The following is a 20,427-nucleotide window of genomic DNA, read 5'->3' as shown; positions in this document are numbered from 1 at the left end:
GCCCAAAGGGGCGAGTCCCATTCGCTTCCGCGAGCCACTGGGTGTCCGCTCCCTCCGTACTGCAGCGTGGACGCCAGGCTTGGAGCGTCGCGTAGGATCGTCTCGTGCTCGTCGGTGTCCGTGGTCGCATTGTCGTCGTCTATGGCAGCCCCGTAACTCCCGAGCCAAAGGCGATTCAGGGCGGCGACGTCGTGATTGAGCGCCGAGCGGACACCTGCGGTTGCGAAGCGACCATCGGGCTCCACTTCCTCTTCGGCGTCGGTCCCCGGGTCCTGTGTTTGTTGGTCGATCCACCCTTGGATGGCTGCCGCGCGCTGACCCCATGGCATCCAGCCCGGTTGTCTAAGAGTCGCCTCTCCGACCCGCCTCAACTGGGCTTGACGGGAGGTGGATGGCCCATCGGGGTTGACGATCCAGCCGGCTTGCAGTTGGTTCGTCGGCAGGCGCCGGGACTTCAGGCCGCTGGTCTCCGCTAGGGTGTCCCGTCGTATCACCATTTGCCCCTAGGGGCCGAGCTTGCCTTCCATCTCTTAGACGCTTCATGTCTGCTGTCGATTCTAGGGAGAAAATGCCTGTCGGTTAGAACCTGCCTGTCTTAACTAGAAGTATTAATACCCTCCCCCTATCCTGCTTGAGCGGTGCGAGTAAGAAGATGTTTACATTGGATGTAGTACTTATCTAATCCCATAAGGGGATGTATACGTAGCTTACGGTTTCGTGGGTCGCGCCCCTTACGGGGCGAGGACGTTACGGTAGCGCGCTACCGCAAGTGGCCCTTACGAAGTCGGCAAGTCATTCGGGTCTCTCCAGCGTCGTCGGGTTCTCCTCGAGGTGTTCCACTCCATGGAAGGCCTTTAAGTCGGCTAAACTCGCTGTTTTCCTTTGTTTGCCTTGTTGAATCTGTAGTCGAACTATGTTGGGAGATAAGAATCGGGTTACCTTGTACGGCCCGTCGTACTTAGGGGCCAACTTGGCCGCGAAACCGTCGGCGGCTTTGGATAGGTGATGCTGCCGAAGGAGTACTAGGGTTCCTAGTTCGGGTCGCCACTCGCGCCGTCGGAGGTCGTATGTTCTCTTCTGCTCTTGGGATGCCCGTTGGGTGTTCTCCTGTACGACCTTGAATACTTCCTGCAGTCGTGTCGCCTTCCCGAGGGCAGGCTCTCGTTCATTTCCTAATCCTGGGGTCACTTCGTCGTACAAGGCTCCTGGTAGCCTTGGTTCTCGTCCGAGTACCAAAAAGGCCGGGCTGAAGCCCGTGGTGTCCGACGTGCTGCTGTTTATGGCCAAGCTTAACTCGGGGAGGAGATCGTCCCAGGTCCGTTGGTCCCCGTCGGCGTATTGTGCAATCATTGTCTTGATGGTCCGGTTTGCCCTCTCCGTCGGGTTTTGCTGAGGGGTATACGGCGCGGTGTGCTCGAGTTCCATTCCCGCCAACTCGCAGAATTTCCGGAAGGACCGACTAGTGAATTGTGTTCCGTTGTCGCACACAAACTTCCACGGGACCCCGAATCGGCAGAGTATCCTCTCTCGGAACGCCTTCTCCAAGTGGGCGGTTGTGGCTTTCCGGAGTGGCACAAGTTCCACCCATTTGCAGAATGAGTCGAAGAACACGAGGAGCATCGTGTTGCCGTGCGTTGAGCGGGGTAGTGGGCCTACGAAGTCCGCGCAAAGGATGTCGAACGGACCCTTAGCCTGGCGCGTATACATGTGACCTGCGGGTTTGTTCTGGCTCACCTTAAACTTTTGGCAGCTTTCGCAATGTTTCACGTATCGGGCCACGTCCCTGTAGAGTCCTGGCCAATAATATCGTTGGGTTACCCGAGTGGCGGTCTTCCGTATTGCTAAGTGTCCGGCGGTCGGGTGATCGTGGCATTCTTCTAACACTCGTCTACGATGGCCACTGGCGACGCATAATTTCCACTGGTGAGATTCTTCTTCGATTGGTCGGTGTCCAGGCTGCCGGTAGATCTGTCCGTTCTCGATTATAAATTCTCTGCATTCCTCGGGTCGTGCCTGGATACGTTTGAGCAACCTTTGTATCCAGGGGCAGGTGGGCAGGTCTTCTAGGGTTCGCTGTATGGTGTCGATAGGTTGCCGGGAAAGAGCGTCTGCTACGATGTTCTGGCTTCCGCGTCGGTAAAGCACGTCAAAGCGATACTGTTGAAGTTCCAGAGCCCAACGAGCGATGCGACCGGTCGGGTTATTGATCGAGTTTAACCACTTCAAAGCGAGATTGTCGGTGATGACGTCGAAGTGGTAACCCTCCAGGTAGCATCGTAATTTCCTGATGGCCCAGACGATGGCTAAGCATTCCTTTTCCGTGGCCGAGTAGTTTTCTTCTGCTTTCAAGAGCCTTCGGCTAGCGTAGGCTATGACCCTCTCCTCTCCGCGGATCTGTTGCGTCAGGACTGCCCCTAGACCGTAGGCGCTTGCGTCAGTTTGTAGAGCGAACCTCTCCGTGAAATCCGGGCAGGCTAAGACGGGTGCTTGGGTTAACTTCTCCTTCAACTCCTCGAAAGCGGCCTGCTGTTCGTCACTCCAGATCCACCTTTTCTCCTTCTTCAAGAGGCTAGTCATGGGTTGTACAATCGCCACGAAGTTTGGGACAAACCTCCGGTACCACGATGCCATTCCTAGGCAGCGTCGAAGCTCCTTTATCGAACTTGGTGGGGCCAACTTCCGGACGGCGACGATCTTATCTGGGTCGGTGTGTATACCCCGCTCACTAATGACATGTCCCAGATATACGATGCTTTTCTGGAAAAAGCTGCATTTCTTTTGGTTTAATCTTAGATTGGCTTCCCGTAGTCTTCGGAAAACCTCTCGCAAATGGTCGACGTGTTCTTCCAGTGCCGCTCCGATGACAATGATGTCGTCCGAGGTAAGCAAAGGCGTTGGGTTCCATCTGTGGTCCGATGACGCTGTCCAAGGCTCGCTGGAACGTAGCCGATGCTGAGTGTAGTCCGAACGGCATCACCTTCCAATGGAAGAGTCCTCGGCCCGGAACGGTGAAGGCGGTGCATTCTCGGCTCCCCTCGGCCATAGGGATCTGCCAATACCCGTTCTTGAGGTCCAACGTCGAGATGTAACGCGCGTTACGGAGCCTCTCGATGATGTGGTTGATCCTGGGCAGGGGGTAGGCGTCGGGTATCGATTGCGCGTCGAGCTGTCGGTAGTCTACGCACATCCGCATCTCGCCTGTCTTCTTTCCCACCAGTACGATGGGTGCGCTGTGTGGGCTTTTTGAAGCTTCTATCCGCCCGTCTTGCAGCAACTCGTCGACCTGAGCATTGATGATTTTCTGCATGGCCGGATTCTTGGGGAAGTACCTCTGCTTTATCGGCTTGTCGTCCTTCAGGGTGATGGTATGCTCGGCTATGTGAGACACGCCCTTCAATCCCTCGAACTTGGCCAATTCTTGCTTCAAGAACTCGGCTACCCACGGCGGGAGGGGTGGTTCGATGATGGGGGCTGTCGGTGGCGAGATTTCTTCGAGCGGGGCACATGTTATGACGGCGAGGTTCACGGCGATAGGGTTAGTCGAGTCTGACCTTCGAAAAGGGTTGCGTTGTCGACCGGCCGCGGCATCGGCTAAAGGGGCGAGTTGATAATCCGTTGGGGGGTTAGACGCGAGGTGGTCTACCTCGACCCGTCCATGTCCTTCAGGGCCGTCGTCTTCCAGGCGTAACGGGTCGTGTTGTGGAGCGAGGCTGGTTTCCTGCGGGGTCGTTTGCTCTGGCTGCGCCGCACGGCTGGGCATGTCTGATTTGGCTCGCGTCGATCGGGTTGTATTTTTAGCGCCGCCGGGTCCGTCTCGGTCGGGGCTTTGATGCGTTGTCCTTGTATCGTTGCTGGGTCTGGCGTGGTCGAAGCTTAGAAGCGTTGTCCTTGTATTGCGGCTGGGTCTGGCGTGGTCGAAACTTGGAAGCGTTGTCCTGATGTCACTTCGGGTTCTGGCGTGGTCGAGGCTTAGAAGCGTTGTCCTGTTAGGGATACTCTGGGTGGTTTTCGAGGCAGACGGACTGGCCCTGGGTGCGTCCAGCGGTGTCGCAGTCGTCTCCGGCGTGGTTACGCTACTCTGGGTGTTCTCCGGGGCGGACGGACTGGCCCTGGGTGTGTCCAGCGGTGTCGCAGTCGTCTCTGTCGTAGCTTCGTTGATGATTCTGGCGTGGTCGTATCGAATCGTGGGTTGGGTTCGGGTGGCGTTGCTGGGTCTGGCGTGTTCGCGATCCTGGTGCGTGGTCATGGTTACGTTGCTGGGTCTGGCGGGTTCGAGATTCTGGTGCGTTGTCACTGGTACATTGCTGGGTCTGGCGGGTTCGAGATTCTGGTGCGTTGTCACTGTTACGTTGCTGGGTCTGGCGTGGTTGGGATTCAGGTGCGTTGTCACTGGTACATTGCTGGGTCTGGCGGGTTCGAGATTCTGGTGCGTTGGTTTCGTCCGGTGGGTCGCTGTTGGATTGGTCGAGGGGGTAGGAGCAGCGGATGCCGTCGCTGGACGTTCGTCACTAAAAGTGACCATGCGGGGCCGAGTCGAGGATGATGTGGGGATCGGGTTGGTTTCCCGGATCGCCCGCTGGGTCAACTGCAAGTACGCTCGGCCGCATTGTATTATGGTCTGGACGCCGCAAAGGAAATCGAGCCCCAGTATGATGTCGTCCACTACAATGGGTAGGACTAATAGAATCACCCGCGTTTCCTGTTGATCCAGACGAACCTTGACCGAAACTGCTTGCGTCACCTCCTTTGCTGTACCGTCTGCCAGGCGGACGGTAGTCCTTATATTCCGTGCGTTCCCTCCGGTACTTACTTCATGAGCGATGCGTTGACTGACGAACGACCGCGTCGCTCCTGTGTCGAGGGTAGCTGTGAGCGGTACTCCTTCGATGGTTACTAGCGCGGCGATACTGCCTCCTTCCAAACTTAAGGGATGAGTTACTCCAGGGGGCCCTGGAGGTATGTCTCCGATCGGTTCCCTTACGAGCGGAGACTCGGTCCGTTTCCCGACTCGGACAGCCTACAGCAGTCGATCGTCCGGATGCCGCGGCGACCACACTCCCAACAGAATAACACTCGCCGATTCCTGCATGAACTGCTGAAATGACCTTCCTCTCCGCAATTCCGACAGGCCCGGCGTGGGTTCACCGGCTGATCTCCATCCTGGGTCACTACGCGGCTTGCCGTCCCGGCGCTCCGGGAGGGCCCGGTGTCGTCTGGAGGAGCCTGCTGCGGGGTGGATAATCCGGGTCCTTGGTATGATGTCGTTCTGGGTTTCGTATCTGGGCGGTCGTAAGCGTGGCGGGTTTGTTCGCGGTCCCGCGTTGTCTCGTACGCTACTATCAAGTGGGTCAGTTCTCGCAACGTCTCGAACTCATGCCTACGGGTGAACAGTTGGTATTCCGGCCGAAGGTTCTCGTAGATCCTGTCCAGCTCCCTGTCTGGAGTATACTGAGCTCGTTGCATCATGAGTCGGAGGTCGATCAAGTAGTCCTGAAAGGCTTCTCGGGGTCGTTGGTGACGGGAGCGGATCGTATCTTCCAAGCGCTGAAAGTATCGCGGGGGTAGGAAGAACTCCAAGAACTCTTTCCGGAACTCGGTCCATGGCTTGCCTTGCATCTGGAACGTCCTAAACCATCCTTCTGCCTTGCCAGTTAGTAGCCCGGAGATGGCTCGCGGCAGTTGTGCTGGACTCCCGCCATGTGAGTCGACCCTTTCTTCCAACCGTTCGATGAAAGCCAGCGCATCCGAGTGTCCGTCGAACTTCAGGCCCCAATTGCGCAGCTTATCGGCGAGGGCGGCGAAGGAGATTTCTTCCCTTCCGGGTCGCGAAGTTCCGGCTTCCTCGGGGAAGCGGTGCTGGTAGTGATTATCACCATGTCGTCGGTCGGTCGTGGCTTCAAGCCGGCTAGAGTCACTGTACCCAGGACCTTGAGCTGCGCCCGGGAACTCGGGAATTACGATGGATAGGGGCTGTTCCGCACAGATCCCTTCCTTCTGTTCACGTTGACTCGGTCCCGGCGACGTGGATGTGTTCCTCGGGTTCCTCGGGCTGGGCGCGCTGTCGAAGACCGTTCCGAGCTCTTTGATCCGCTTTTCGATCGCCGTCGGATGTTCGCCGCGCGAGATGAAGGCCGAGATCCGGCTGCGCAGTTCGTCCACTGTCCCGGTTTCACCGAGGCCGAATTCGACGGCGATGGCCTGCAATTCGTCCTTGCGCCGATACGAAATCCACTGTACCCCCATGTCGAAGCACGGTGTTCGAACTGGCACTTCGAAGTCTTTCGCGTTTCCGACGGTAGTATCACGTATTGACCCTCCGGTAGAATCTTTTTCTTAGGTAACGCGCTGAATACCGGAGTCCTTGGGGTTAGTCACGGAAGCACGGCGTATGCACGGTTAACACGGTTGTACAGTGGGGCGTCCTTGGAGTCCTTGCTGTTTGGGGTCCTGGTCGATGGTCGTGGTTGTCGTCGGTCTTTATAGTAGCCTGGGGATCGACCCTTGCTAGGCCGGTCGATGGTCCTTGCTATCGTTGTCCTTGGAATTGTCCTGACGGTTGATCATTGCTGGGCCGGTCAATAGTCCTTGCTATCGTTGTCCTTGGAATTGTCCTTGTCGTCCCGGCCGTGCTGGGTTCGTTGATTTAAGCGCTGGATCTCGTCTCGTGTTGATGGCTGAACGCTGACCGATCACTTTGAAGGCTGGGCATTGACTGTCCGCTTCGAATGCTGGACGCTGACTCTCTCTGCTACCGGGCGCTGACTGCTTGAACGCTGGATACTGACTGCTTTTCGCTGACACCGGGCACTGACTGCTTGAACGCTGGATACTGACTGTTTTAATGCTGGGCGCTGACTCCTCCTTTCGCGGATACCGGGCGCTGACTGCTTGAACGCTGGATACTGACTGCTCTTCGCTGACACCGGGCACTGACTGCTTGAACGCTGGATACTGACTGTCCTTCGCTGACGCCGGGCACTGACTGCTTGAACGCTGGATACTGACTGCTCTTCGCTGACACCGGGCACTGACTGTTTGAGCGCTGGATACTGACTGCTCTTGGCTGACACCGGGCACTGACTGCTTGAACGCTGGATACTGACTGTACTTCGCTGACGCCGGGCACTGACTGTCATTCTCTGGCTCTGGGTCCGACATATATAGCCGGGACGGTCGGTCTACGGGAGGGTTCCGATGCTCGTTCGGCGTCTACAGCTCACGACTCGCTGCTTGCCGCGTGCGTGTCGCTCTCTTTCTTGCGATCTCTGCCCAGCTTCGGCTCGGTTCTCTTTCTCTGCCGTCTCGCCACGGCATTCTCCTCCTCGTGTGGGCGCGGCGGCCACGTGCTGACGCTATTGCTAGGGAGGTTAGGGAAGCCAGTCTCGGCTGTACGTGAATAATGGGCGACCTCACGTGCGGTTTTCCAGAGATATACAGCTATTCTTGGCCTAATGATTCCGACTGGCCATGCTTGCGCATGGTACAGTCCCGATTCCTTCTGCTACTCGTTTCCCGATCAACTGTTCTACTTAGCGCCCCAAAACATAACGGAATCCCGGAGTCCCTGCTCGGGCGCCATCTGTAAGGAAGCGATCCTGGGCTGGGGTACATATCTCAGTCTACTCCAGGGTCGAAATTACAGCAATATTTATAATTTGCCGGGACTCCGAGTTCTGGGCCGTCGACGGGACAGGGAGGCAATCCCCAGACGGGAGCGACCGAGAGGAAAGGGAACAGTACGGGGCGTGGCAGTGGCAATCGCCGGACAGCGCTTACGTGGCCCGGTCGGACTAAGAATTACTACGAGGGTCGGAGATATCGACAGGCATCGCCGAGAGGGCTTAGGCAATCGCCGGACAGCGCTCTCGGGATCCTGTCGAACTAAGGACTACTACGAAGGTCGGTGCTATGCGGGGAAACCAACATGTATCACCGAGAGTGTCTAGGCCATCGCCGGATAACACTCACGGGACCTTGTCGGACTAAAAATTGCTACGAAGGACAAATACCACCGCGAGTACCTAGGCTATCGCCGGACAGCACTCACGGGGGCCCCGTCGGACTAAGAATTACTACGAGGGTCGGAGATAGCGGCAAGCATCGCCGGGAGGACTTAGGCAATCGCCGGATAGCGCTCCCGGGATCCTGTCGAACTAAGAACTACTATGAAGGTCTTTGCTATGCGGGGATACCGACAAATACCACCGCGAGTACCTAGGCTAGGCAATCGCCGGATAGCGCTCCCGGGATCCTGTCGAACTAAGGACTACTACGAAGGTCGGTGCTATGCGGGGAAACCAACATGTATCACCGAGAGTGTCTAGGCCATCGCCGGATAACACTCACGGGACCTTGTCGGACTAAAAATTGCTACGAAGGTCTTTGCTATGCGGGGATACCGACAAATACTACCGCGAGTACCTAGGCTATCGCCGGACAGCACTCACGGGGGCCCCGTCGGACTAAGAATTACTACGAGGGTCGGAGATAGCGGCAAGCATCGCCGGGAGGACTTAGGCAATCGCCGGATAGCGCTCCCGGGATCCTGTCGAACTAAGAACTACTATGAAGGTCTTTGCTATGCGGGGATACCGACAAATACCACCGCGAGTACCTAGGCTATCGCCGGACAGCACTCGCGGGGGCTCCGTCGGACTAAGAATTACTACGAGGGTCGGAGATATCGGCAAGCATCGCCGGGAGGGCTTAGGCAATCGCCGGATAGCGCTCCCGGGATCCTGTCGAACTAAGAACTACTACGGGGCCGGAGGTATCGACAAGCGTCGCCGAGGGCACCTAGGCAATCGCCGGATGGTACTCACGGGACACTGTCGAACTAAGAATTGCTACGGGGTCGGAGATATCGACGAGCATCGCCGAGGGTGCCTAGGCAATCGCCGGATAGCACTCACGGGACACTGTCGAACTAAGGATTGCTACGGGGGTCGGAGACACCGACAAGCGTTGCCGAGGGTGCCTAGGCAATCGCCGGATAGCACTTACGGGACGCTGTCGAACTAAGAATTACTACGGGGGGTCGGAGATATCGCCAAGCGTCGCCGAGAGTGCCTAGGCAGTCGCCGGATAGCACTTACGGGACGCTGTCGAACTAAGAATCACTACGAATACGGGGATACCGACGCATATCGCCGAGAGTACCTAGGCAATCGCCGGATAGCACTCACGGGACACTATCAGGCTAAACGTTACTACGAAAGTCTTTATCATACAGGGCAGGCATCGCCGAGAGGGCTTAGGCAATCGCCGGACAGCGCCTTCGGGACCCTGGGAACTACTGGGGTACTGCGGGGTCACAAACTACTGGAGGGAATCATGCGGGGGGAACGCCAACAGTTGTCACCGAGAACGCCTAGGCAATCGCCGGACAGCGGTCTCAGGATCCTGTTGGGCTACGAACTACTGGGGGAATCACGCGGGGGCCCCGACGGGCATCCGGAGCGAATACGGATCACCACGTGGGGGTAGCCAAAGAGGGAGACTCGGGCAAGAGGCGTGGGGAAGGGCGGAGAAGATGAAGCCCCGGGCATTCAGGTTCCCTAGCATATAGATTGTTGGTGACCAGGTTATGTTTTCGTTATATTCGTTACATTTCACTTTATTCTTCTTTGGTTCCCTACCTATCGCACCGCTCAGCAGCCCGCATGCACGTCTTGAGACTCGCTTACCCCTCTACTCCCACGCTTGTGCTTGTCGAAAGCCTCCTCATTTTCCCCGGGATTGCAGCGCCGGTGCAGGATCCCGCCTCCGTAAACGTAGTGTCGATGCCGGATCCTTCGCGCACTGCTGATCGCGTTAATTTCGAAGTAGTCCGCCACGTGTGTTCCTTTTCTTTTCGCGCGCCACTCAGATTTTTTCTTCCGTCAACGCGTCCGATTCCTACGACTGCCTCTCATCTAACTGACTTTCTTTCCACGTTTTCCCTGCTTCAGAGCCGGCGTTCTGCTGGCTCTGCCGATCCAGCGTCGGCTAGCGTCGTTATTTCCCCTCTCTTTTCCACTGCGGGGGCGTCGTTGCTGGATTTGATTGCTGCTCTCAGCGGTCCTCTTCTGCCGCTGCTGCGTTGATGCTGTCGGCTTATCTTGTCAGCGCTTCTCCTCGGCCGCTGCTGCGTCGATGCTGTTGGCTTATCTTGTCAGCGCTTTCCTCTCTGCCGTGGCTGCGTCGATGCCGGCGGCTCGCTGGATCCCGTTGTTTTCCTCGTCTCTCTTTGGCCGCTGCTGCGTCGTTGTTGTTGGGTCTTGGTTCTGGAAAGCCAGTGGCGTCCGCCGTGATCGCGACTCGCCCCCCTTTTAAGAAAATAGTAAGCTACGTGGCGCTTAGAGACCCCTCGGGCCGTATAATAAAAAATTAATAACAAGTGGCCTTCGTGGCCTTCCCCCCTCCCCCTTAACCTAAAACTGAACAGTCAATGCTTAAACCTAGAAAATAAAAAGTCAAAATCTTAATTCCAATGAAATAATTTCGGGTCCCTCCAGTGGGAAAATACCGGCAAGATGATGGGTGGAAAAAATGTGGGTGGAGCGTACGCTCCCTCACACCCCCTCCATACTTCGGGGGTGCCGAAGAGTGACTGTGACAGCCCGGCTACGGGTAATTTTGACGCGAAAGCAGGTGCCGTCGTGGACCTCCAGTCGCCGGACTCCCAGTCGGTAGGCTCGATCGCGTAAGAACACGGTGATGTTGGATATGAGGTCCCGGGGCAACCGCCGCCCTGGCGCGTTGGTCCGCCATTCGGGGGGAGCCTCTGCCCATTCCGGGTCGTCCTGCACCGCGGCTACCGTAGGGTGGAGTCAGAGGATTTGCAGCAGGTCGGCCATCTCGCCATACTCCAGCGGGAGGCTCTCTTCGGAGCCGAAGTCGCGTACTTCCTCATCGGGACGTTGTGGGGGTAGTCCGGCGTGGGCGGCAAAGAGGGGGGGCGGGATGTCAGCTGACCCCGATGGGTGGGCTGGTGCCCAATGCTGGTTCGCTTGTGGCGCGAAGTCCAGGTTCATGAGGGACCCGGAATCGGACCCTCCGTCGTCGCGTTGGGGTCCTGCTCCTCCCCCTGCATCGCTCGCGTTAGACACGTCAGAGTAGTGTGGCCCAGCACCAGCACCGGATTCGTCCTCGTTGCGTGCAGCTGGAGGGGTGACTACTCGACCTTGACAGGCCAGGTCCCACTCGGCCCAAAGGGGCGAGTCCCATTCGCTTCCGCGAGCCACTGGGTGTCCGCTCCCTCCGTACTGCAGCGTGGACGCCAGGCTTGGAGCGTCGCGTAGGATCGTCTCGTGCTCGTCGGTGTCCGTGGTCGCATTGTCGTCGTCTATGGCAGCCCCGTAACTCCCGAGCCAAAGGCGATTCAGGGCGGCGACGTCGTGATTGAGCGCCGAGCGGACACCTGCGGTTGCGAAGCGACCATCGGGCTCCACTTCCTCTTCGGCGTCGGTCCCCGGGTCCTGTGTTTGTTGGTCGATCCACCCTTGGATGGCTGCCGCGCGCTGACCCCATGGCATCCAGCCCGGTTGTCTAAGAGTCGCCTCTCCGACCCGCCTCAACTGGGCTTGACGGGAGGTGGATGGCCCATCGGGGTTGACGATCCAGCCGCGAGTCCGGCTTGCAGTTGGTTCGTCGGCAGGCGCCGGGACTTCAGGCCGCTGGTCTCCGCTAGGGTGTCCCGTCGTATCACCATTTGCCCCTAGGGGCCGAGCTTGCCTTCCATCTCTTAGACGCTTCATGTCTGCTGTCGATTCTAGGGAGAAAATGCCTGTCGGTTAGAACCTGCCTGTCTTAACTAGAAGTATTAATACCCTCCCCCTATCCTGCTTGAGCGGTGCGAGTAAGAAGATGTTTACATTGGATGTAGTACTTATCTAATCCCATAAGGGGATGTATACGTAGCTTACGGTTTCGTGGGTCGCGCCCCTTACGGGGCGAGGACGTTACGGTAGCGCGCTACCGCAAGTGGCCCTTACGAAGTCGGCAAGTCATTCGGGTCTCTCCAGCGTCGTCGGGTTCTCCTCGAGGTGTTCCACTCCATGGAAGGCCTTTAAGTCGGCTAAACTCGCTGTTTTCCTTTGTTTGCCTTGTTGAATCTGTAGTCGAACTATGTTGGGAGATAAGAATCGGGTTACCTTGTACGGCCCGTCGTACTTAGGGGCCAACTTGGCCGCGAAACCGTCGGCGGCTTTGGATAGGTGATGCTGCCGAAGGAGTACTAGGGTTCCTAGTTCGGGTCGCCACTCGCGCCGTCGGAGGTCGTATGTTCTCTTCTGCTCTTGGGATGCCCGTTGGGTGTTCTCCTGTACGACCTTGAATACTTCCTGCAGTCGTGTCGCCTTCCCGAGGGCAGGCTCTCGTTCATTTCCTAATCCTGGGGTCACTTCGTCGTACAAGGCTCCTGGTAGCCTTGGTTCTCGTCCGAGTACCAAAAAGGCCGGGCTGAAGCCCGTGGTGTCCGACGTGCTGCTGTTTATGGCCAAGCTTAACTCGGGGAGGAGATCGTCCCAGGTCCGTTGGTCCCCGTCGGCGTATTGTGCAATCATTGTCTTGATGGTCCGGTTTGCCCTCTCCGTCGGGTTTTGCTGAGGGGTATACGGCGCGGTGTGCTCGAGTTCCATTCCCGCCAACTCGCAGAATTTCCGGAAGGACCGACTAGTGAATTGTGTTCCGTTGTCGCACACAAACTTCCACGGGACCCCGAATCGGCAGAGTATCCTCTCTCGGAACGCCTTCTCCAAGTGGGCGGTTGTGGCTTTCCGGAGTGGCACAAGTTCCACCCATTTGCAGAATGAGTCGAAGAACACGAGGAGCATCGTGTTGCCGTGCGTTGAGCGGGGTAGTGGGCCTACGAAGTCCGCGCAAAGGATGTCGAACGGACCCTTAGCCTGGCGCGTATACATGTGACCTTGCGGGTTTGTTCTGGCTCACCTTAAACTTTTGGCAGCTTTCGCAATGTTTCACGTATCGGGCCACGTCCCTGTAGAGTCCTGGCCAATAATATCGTTGGGTTACCCGAGTGGCGGTCTTCCGTATTGCTAAGTGTCCGGCGGTCGGGTGATCGTGGCATTCTTCTAACACTCGTCTACGATGGCCACTGGCGACGCATAATTTCCACTGGTGAGATTCTTCTTCGATTGGTCGGTGTCCAGGCTGCCGGTAGATCTGTCCGTTCTCGATTATAAATTCTCTGCATTCCTCGGGTCGTGCCTGGATACGTTTGAGCAACCTTTGTATCCAGGGGCAGGTGGGCAGGTCTTCTAGGGTTCGCTGTATGGTGTCGATAGGTTGCCGGGAAAGAGCGTCTGCTACGATGTTCTGGCTTCCGCGTCGGTAAAGCACGTCAAAGCGATACTGTTGAAGTTCCAGAGCCCAACGAGCGATGCGACCGGTCGGGTTATTGATCGAGTTTAACCACTTCAAAGCGAGATTGTCGGTGATGACGTCGAAGTGGTAACCCTCCAGGTAGCATCGTAATTTCCTGATGGCCCAGACGATGGCTAAGCATTCCTTTTCCGTGGCCGAGTAGTTTTCTTCTGCTTTCAAGAGCCTTCGGCTAGCGTAGGCTATGACCCTCTCCTCTCCGCGGATCTGTTGCGTCAGGACTGCCCCTAGACCGTAGGCGCTTGCGTCAGTTTGTAGAGCGAACCTCTCCGTGAAATCCGGGCAGGCTAAGACGGGTGCTTGGGTTAACTTCTCCTTCAACTCCTCGAAAGCGGCCTGCTGTTCGTCACTCCAGATCCACCTTTTCTCCTTCTTCAAGAGGCTAGTCATGGGTTGTACAATCGCCACGAAGTTTGGGACAAACCTCCGGTACCACGATGCCATTCCTAGGCAGCGTCGAAGCTCCTTTATCGAACTTGGTGGGGCCAACTTCCGGACGGCGACGATCTTATCTGGGTCGGTGTGTATACCCCGCTCACTAATGACATGTCCCAGATATACGATGCTTTTCTGGAAAAAGCTGCATTTCTTTTGGTTTAATCTTAGATTGGCTTCCCGTAGTCTTCGGAAAACCTCTCGCAAATGGTCGACGTGTTCTTCCAGTGCCGCTCCGATGACAATGATGTCGTCGAGGTAAGCAAAGGCGTTGGGTTCCATCTGTGGTCCGATGACGCTGTCCAAGGCTCGCTGGAACGTAGCCGATGCTGAGTGTAGTCCGAACGGCATCACCTTCCAATGGAAGAGTCCTCGGCCCGGAACGGTGAAGGCGGTGCATTCTCGGCTCCCCTCGGCCATAGGGATCTGCCAATACCCGTTCTTGAGGTCCAACGTCGAGATGTAACGCGCGTTACGGAGCCTCTCGATGATGTGGTTGATCCTGGGCAGGGGGTAGGCGTCGGGTATCGATTGCGCGTCGAGCTGTCGGTAGTCTACGCACATCCGCATCTCGCCTGTCTTCTTTCCCACCAGTACGATGGGTGCGCTGTGTGGGCTTTTTGAAGCTTCTATCCGCCCGTCTTGCAGCAACTCGTCGACCTGAGCATTGATGATTTTCTGCATGGCCGGATTCTTGGGGAAGTACCTCTGCTTTATCGGCTTGTCGTCCTTCAGGGTGATGGTATGCTCGGCTATGTGAGACACGCCCTTCAATCCCTCGAACTTGGCCAATTCTTGCTTCAAGAACTCGGCTACCCACGGCGGGAGGGGTGGTTCGATGATGGGGGCTGTCGGTGGCGAGATTTCTTCGAGCGGGGCACATGTTATGACGGCGAGGTTCACGGCGATAGGGTTAGTCGAGTCTGACCTTCGAAAAGGGTTGCGTTGTCGACCGGCCGCGGCATCGGCTAAAGGGGCGAGTTGATAATCCGTTGGGGGGTTAGACGCGAGGTGGTCTACCTCGACCCGTCCATGTCCTTCAGGGCCGTCGTCTTCCAGGCGTAACGGGTCGTGTTGTGGAGCGAGGCTGGTTTCCTGCGGGGTCGTTTGCTCTGGCTGCGCCGCACGGCTGGGCATGTCTGATTTGGCTCGCGTCGATCGGGTTGTATTTTTAGCGCCGCCGGGTCCGTCTCGGTCGGGGCTTTGATGCGTTGTCCTTGTATCGTTGCTGGGTCTGGCGTGGTCGAAGCTTAGAAGCGTTGTCCTTGTATTGCGGCTGGGTCTGGCGTGGTCGAAACTTGGAAGCGTTGTCCTGATGTCACTTCGGGTTCTGGCGTGGTCGAGGCTTAGAAGCGTTGTCCTGTTAGGGATACTCTGGGTGGTTTTCGAGGCAGACGGACTGGCCCTGGGTGCGTCCAGCGGTGTCGCAGTCGTCTCCGGCGTGGTTTCGCTACTCTGGGTGTTCTCCGGGGCGGACGGACTGGCCCTGGGTGTGTCCAGCGGTGTCGCAGTCGTCTCTGTCGTAGCTTCGTTGATGATTCTGGCGTGGTCGTATCGAATCGTGGGTTGGGTTCGGGTGGCGTTGCTGGGTCTGGCGTGTTCGCGATCCTGGTGCGTGGTCATGGTTACGTTGCTGGGTCTGGCGGGTTCGAGATTCTGGTGCGTTGTCACTGGTACATTGCTGGGTCTGGCGGGTTCGAGATTCTGGTGCGTTGTCACTGTTACGTTGCTGGGTCTGGCGTGGTTGGGATTCAGGTGCGTTGTCACTGGTACATTGCTGGGTCTGGCGGGTTCGAGATTCTGGTGCGTTGGTTTCGTCCGGTGGGTCGCTGTTGGATTGGTCGAGGGGGTAGGAGCAGCGGATGCCGTCGCTGGACGTTCGTCACTAAAAGTGACCATGCGGGGCCGAGTCGAGGATGATGTGGGGATCGGGTTGGTTTCCCGGATCGCCCGCTGGGTCAACTGCAAGTACGCTCGGCCGCATTGTATTATGGTCTGGACGCCGCAAAGGAAATCGAGCCCCAGTATGATGTCGTCCACTACAATGGGTAGGACTAATAGAATCACCCGCGTTTCCTGTTGATCCAGACGTACCTTGACCGAAACTGCTTGCGTCACCTCCTTTGCTGTACCGTCTGCCAGGCGGACGGTAGTCCTTATATTCCGTGCGTTCCCTCCGGTACTTACTTCATGAGCGATGCGTTGACTGACGAACGACCGCGTCGCTCCTGTGTCGAGGGTAGCTGTGAGCGGTACTCCTTCGATGGTTACTAGCGCGGCGATACTGCCTCCTTCCAAACTTAAGGGATGAGTTACTCCAGGGGGCCCTGGAGGTATGTCTCCGATCGGTTCCCTTACGAGCGGAGACTCGGTCCGTTTCCCGACTCGGACAGCCTACAGCAGTCGATCGTCCGGATGCCGCGGCGACCACACTCCCAACAGAATAACACTAGCCGATTCCTGCATGAACTGCTGAAATGACCTTCCTCTCCGCAATTCCGACAGGCCCGGCGTGGGTTCACCGGCTGATCTCCATCCTGGGTCACATCGCGGCTTGCCGTCCCGGCGCTCCGGGAGGGCCCGGTGTCGTCTGGAGGAGCCTGCTGCGGGGTGGATAATCCGGGTCCTTGGTATGATGTCGTTCTGGGTTTCGTATCTGGGCGGTCGTAAGCGTGGCGGGTTTGTTCGCGGTCCCGCGTTGTCTCGTACGCTACTATCAAGTGGGTCAGTTCTCGCAACGTCTCGAACTCATGCCTACGGGTGAACAGTTGGTATTCCGGCCGAAGGTTCTCGTAGATCCTGTCCAGCTCCCTGTCTGGAGTATACTGAGCTCGTTGCATCATGAGTCGGAGGTCGATCAAGTAGTCCTGAAAGGCTTCTCGGGGTCGTTGGTGACGGGAGCGGATCGTATCTTCCAAGCGCTGAAAGTATCGCGGGGGTAGGAAGAACTCCAAGAACTCTTTCCGGAACTCGGTCCATGGCTTGCCTTGCATCTGGAACGTCCTAAACCATCCTTCTGCCTTGCCAGTTAGTAGCCCGGAGATGGCTCGCGGCAGTTGTGCTGGACTCCCGCCATGTGAGTCGACCCTTTCTTCCAACCGTTCGATGAAAGCCAGCGCATCCGAGTGTCCGTCGAACTTCAGGCCCCAATTGCGCAGCTTATCGGCGAGGGCGGCGAAGGAGATTTCTTCCCTTCCGGGTCGCGAAGTTCCGGCTTCCTCGGGGAAGCGTTGCTGGTAGTGATTATCACCATGTCGTCGGTCGGTCGTGGCTTCAAGCCGGCTAGAGTCACTGTACCCAGGACCTTGAGCTGCGCCCGGGAACTCGGGAATTACGATGGATAGGGGCTGTTCCGCACAGATCCCTTCCTTCTGTTCACGTTGACTCGGTCCCGGCGACGTGGATGTGTTCCTCGGGTTCCTCGGGCTGGGCGCGCTGTCGAAGACCGTTCCGAGCTCTTTGATCCGCTTTTCGATCGCCGTCGGATGTTCGCCGCGCGAGATGAAGGCCGAGATCCGGCTGCGCAGTTCGTCCACTGTCCCGGTTTCACCGAGGCCGAATTCGACGGCGATGGCCTGCAATTCGTCCTTGCGCCGATACGAAATCCACTGTACCCCCATGTCGAAGCACGGTGTTCGAACTGGCACTTCGAAGTCTTTCGCGTTTCCGACGGTAGTATCACGTATTGACCCTCCGGTAGAATCTTTTTCTTAGGTAACGCGCTGAATACCGGAGTCCTTGGGGTTAGTCACGGAAGCACGGCGTATGCACGGTTAACACGGTTGTACAGTGGGGCGTCCTTGGAGTCCTTGCTGTTTGGGGTCCTGGTCGATGGTCGTGGTTGTCGTCGGTCTTTATAGTAGCCTGGGGATCGACCCTTGCTAGGCCGGTCGATGATCCTTGCTATCGTTGTCCTTGGAATTGTCCTGACGGTTGATCATTGCTGGGCCGGTCAATAGTCCTTGCTATCGTTGTCCTTGGAATTGTCCTTGTCGTCCCGGCCGTGCTGGGTTCGTTGATTTAAGCGCTGGATCTCGTCTCGTGTTGATGGCTGAACGCTGACCGATCACTTTGAAGGCTGGGCATTGACTGTCCGCTTCGAATGCTGGACGCTGACTCTCTCTGCTACCGGGCGCTGACTGCTTGAACGCTGGATACTGACTGCTTTTCGCTGACACCGGGCACTGACTGCTTGAACGCTGGATACTGACTGTTTTAATGCTGGGCGCTGACTCCTCCTTTCGCGGATACCGGGCGCTGACTGCTTGAACGCTGGATACTGACTGCTCTTCGCTGACACCGGGCACTGACTGCTTGAACGCTGGATACTGACTGTCCTTCGCTGACGCCGGGCACTGACTGCTTGAACGCTGGATACTGACTGCTCTTCGCTGACACCGGGCACTGACTGTTTGAGCGCTGGATACTGACTGCTCTTGGCTGACACCGGGCACTGACTGCTTGAACGCTGGATACTGACTGTCCTTCGCTGACGCCGGGCACTGACTGTCATTCTCTGGCTCTGGGTCCGACATATATAGCCGGGACGGTCGGTCTACGGGAGGGTTCCGATGCTCGTTCGGCGTCTACAGCTCACGACTCGCTGCTTGCCGCGTGCGTGTCGCTCTCTTTCTTGCGATCTCTGCCCAGCTTCGGCTCGGTTCTCTTTCTCTGCCGTCTCGCCACGGCATTCTCCTCCTCGTGTGGGCGCGGCGGCCACGTGCTGACGCTATTGCTAGGGAGGTTAGGGAAGCCAGTCTCGGCTGTACGTGAATAATGGGCGACCTCACGTGCGGTTTTCCAGAGATATACAGCTATTCTTGGCCTAATGATTCCGACTGGCCATGCTTGCGCATGGTACAGTCCCGATTCCTTCTGCTACTCGTTTCCCGATCAACTGTTCTACTTAGCGCCCCAAAACATAACGGAATCCCGGAGTCCCTGCTCGGGCGCCATCTGTAAGGAAGCGATCCTGGGCTGGGGTACATATCTCAGTCTACTCCAGGGTCGAAATTACAGCAATATTTATAATTTGCCGGGACTCCGAGTTCTGGGCCGTCGACGGGACAGGGAGGCAATCCCCAGACGGGAGCGACCGAGAGGAAAGGGAACAGTACGGGGCGTGGCAGTGGCAATCGCCGGACAGCGCTTACGTGGCCCGGTCGGACTAAGAATTACTACGAGGGTCGGAGATATCGACAGGCATCGCCGAGAGGGCTTAGGCAATCGCCGGACAGCGCTCTCGGGATCCTGTCGAACTAAGGACTACTACGAAGGTCGGTGCTATGCGGGGAAACCAACATGTATCACCGAGAGTGTCTAGGCCATCGCCGGATAACACTCACGGGACCTTGTCGGACTAAAAATTGCTACGAAGGACAAATACCACCGCGAGTACCTAGGCTATCGCCGGACAGCACTCACGGGGGCCCCGTCGGACTAAGAATTACTACGAGGGTCGGAGATAGCGGCAAGCATCGCCGGGAGGACTTAGGCAATCGCCGGATAGCGCTCCCGGGATCCTGTCGAACTAAGAACTACTATGAAGGTCTTTGCTATGCGGGGATACCGACAAATACCACCGCGAGTACCTAGGCTAGGCAATCGCCGGATAGCGCTCCCGGGATCCTGTCGAACTAAGAACTACTACGGGGCCGGAGGTATCGACAAGCGTCGCCGAGGGCACCTAGGCAATCGCCGGATGGTACTCACGGGACACTGTCGAACTAAGAATTGCTACGGGGTCGGAGATATCGACGAGCATCGCCGAGGGTGCCTAGGCAATCGCCGGATAGCACTCACGGGACACTGTCGAACTAAGGATTGCTACGGGGGTCGGAGACACCGACAAGCGTTGCCGAGGGTGCCTAGGCAATCGCCGGATAGCACTTACGGGACGCTGTCGAACTAAGAATTACTACGGGGGGTCGGAGATATCGCCAAGCGTCGCCGAGAGTGCCTAGGCAGTCGCCGGATAGCACTTACGGGACGCTGTCGAACTAAGAATCACTACGAATACGGGGATACCGACGCATATCGCCGAGAGTACCTAGGCAATCGCCGGATAGCACTCACGGGACACTATCAGGCTAAACGTTACTACGAAAGTCTTTATCATACAGGGCAGGCATCGCCGAGAGGGCTTAGGCAATCGCCGGACAGCGCCTTCGGGACCCTGGGAACTACTGGGGTACTGCGGGGTCACAAACTACTGGAGGGAATCATGCGGGGGGAACGCCAACAGTTGTCACCGAGAACGCCTAGGCAATCGCCGGACAGCGGTCTCAGGATCCTGTTGGGCTACGAACTACTGGGGGAATCACGCGGGGGCCCCGACGGGCATCCGGAGCGAATACGGATCACCACGTGGGGGTAGCCAAAGAGGGAGACTCGGGCAAGAGGCGTGGGGAAGGGCGGAGAAGATGAAGCCCCGGGCATTCAGGTTCCCTAGCATATAGATTGTTGGTGACCAGGTTATGTTTTCGTTATATTCGTTACATTTCACTTTATTCTTCTTTGGTTCCCTACCTATCGCACCGCTCAGCAGCCCGCATGCACGTCTTGAGACTCGCTTACCCCTCTACTCCCACGCTTGTGCTTGTCGAAAGC

Source organism: Drosophila persimilis, unplaced genomic scaffold (genome assembly GCF_003286085.1).
Source record: "Drosophila persimilis strain 14011-0111.01,24,50 unplaced genomic scaffold, DperRS2 tig00001081-arrow-arrow-pilon, whole genome shotgun sequence".
NCBI classification, from domain to species: domain Eukaryota; kingdom Metazoa; phylum Arthropoda; class Insecta; order Diptera; family Drosophilidae; genus Drosophila; species Drosophila persimilis.
The sequence above is the reverse complement of the archived record's forward strand: the minus strand, read 5'-3'. Positions refer to the sequence as shown.